We start from the raw sequence: 1425 nt of genomic DNA, 5'->3' as shown, positions 1-1425 counted from the left end.
CTGACAGCGCATGTCAGAAACAGAAACAGTATCTCCTTTCCTTTTCTAGCCTTTACAGACATCCCAATTCCTTGATTCAGAGTGCCCTTCCACCTTCAAAGCCAGCAAGGGCGGTGGCCAGCGGAGCCTTTCTCATGCTTCATCACTGACATTGAGTGTCCTGCTTCCCTCTTTCCTGCAAGGGACCCTTGTGATTACACTGGAGCAGGGAATTCTCCTATTGGAAGGTCATTTTATCAGTAACCTTAATTCCAACTGCAACTGTCATTCCCACTTGCCATGTAACATAACATATTCACAGGTTCCAAAAGTTCAAAATGTGCACATCTTTGGAGGGGTCATTATTCTGCCTACCACAGTACTCCATTAGCCTAAGTCCCATGCCTCGTTTTAAACCTCTCAAACCAAGAACTGAATGTATCATCTGTAAAATTTGAGTTGAAAACACCTTTTTTAACATAGCATTCATGACATACAGGGGGCTGCAAAACTTTGTTTTTGGTTGCTTTATTTAGATAAGTTTTCTTAGTTCTCCATTTGATTTTGCATAAGTTAAAATAATATAGATTTAAGCTCTTAAGCAAACATGAATTCCACTTTTAGATTTGTATTAACTATAGAAACAAAGGACAGTGAGAGATACTTATGAATTTTAATTAATTAGGTTATAAAATAAAGTGAATAGAATTTCAGAACCTAATAACAGCTTCTGTGTAAGGCATATTAAAAATGACAGCATGGTTTGGCACTACTATGTTTTCTTTAATTCTTTATGACCTTATTTATTTAACTTTTCAGGGTCAAAAAAAGTAATAGGTATTTGATTTGAGTGTATGAATTTTTAATGTAAGTGTTTCTGACTCTAAGGCTGTCAGGACCTCCTGACCTTTAAGCTTGAAGTGATTAGATTAGATCAGCGACAAGATCCTAGCCATTGTTTCATGTGTAAACAAAAGCCTTTTTTTTTTGTGTCATCCAAACTAGATTTGAAAGTCACTGGCATGGTAGTAGAGATATAATTTAGACTCAATATTATAGAGTAATTAACATGATATTCATGTTGCAATAATTTTCACTGACGCTGAGCAAAGATAGATTGCAGCATGAGTTCTTCAAAGATCTAGGAGTCCCGTCCTTTTGTTTATCTTCAGAACTTCAGGGTTAATTTTTGCTAACTCATTGGTTTGGAGAATGTTTTTGATGAGGCCGGAATGCTTAAAGGCATAGGTCAGTGAATTATGAGTGGTCAAGGAGTCTGTTTTATATGTTGGGCATATATTTGGAGCAAGAGTAACTATAGTAAAAAAATTCTTTTAATTATCCTATCTAATAATAGACAAACATGGCAATTGACCGTACCTTTGCTACACCTCCCATTGGCTAATCAGCATGATATGCAAATTAACCCAACCAAGATGGCGGCCG

At 36.4% G+C, this 1425-nt stretch overlaps 1 pseudogene; it reads right to left on the bottom strand.

Annotated features, from left to right (window-relative positions):
- The window catches only part of LOC102254469, a 34527-nt pseudogene that overhangs the window by 657 nt on the left and 32445 nt on the right, over positions 1–1425 (bottom strand).

The sequence above is a fragment of the Myotis brandtii genome, unplaced genomic scaffold, assembly GCF_000412655.1.
Source record: "Myotis brandtii unplaced genomic scaffold, ASM41265v1 scaffold756, whole genome shotgun sequence".
Classification (NCBI taxonomy): domain Eukaryota; kingdom Metazoa; phylum Chordata; class Mammalia; order Chiroptera; family Vespertilionidae; genus Myotis; species Myotis brandtii.
Note: the sequence above shows the minus strand (reverse complement) of the source record. Positions and strands in the feature narration are given on the sequence as shown.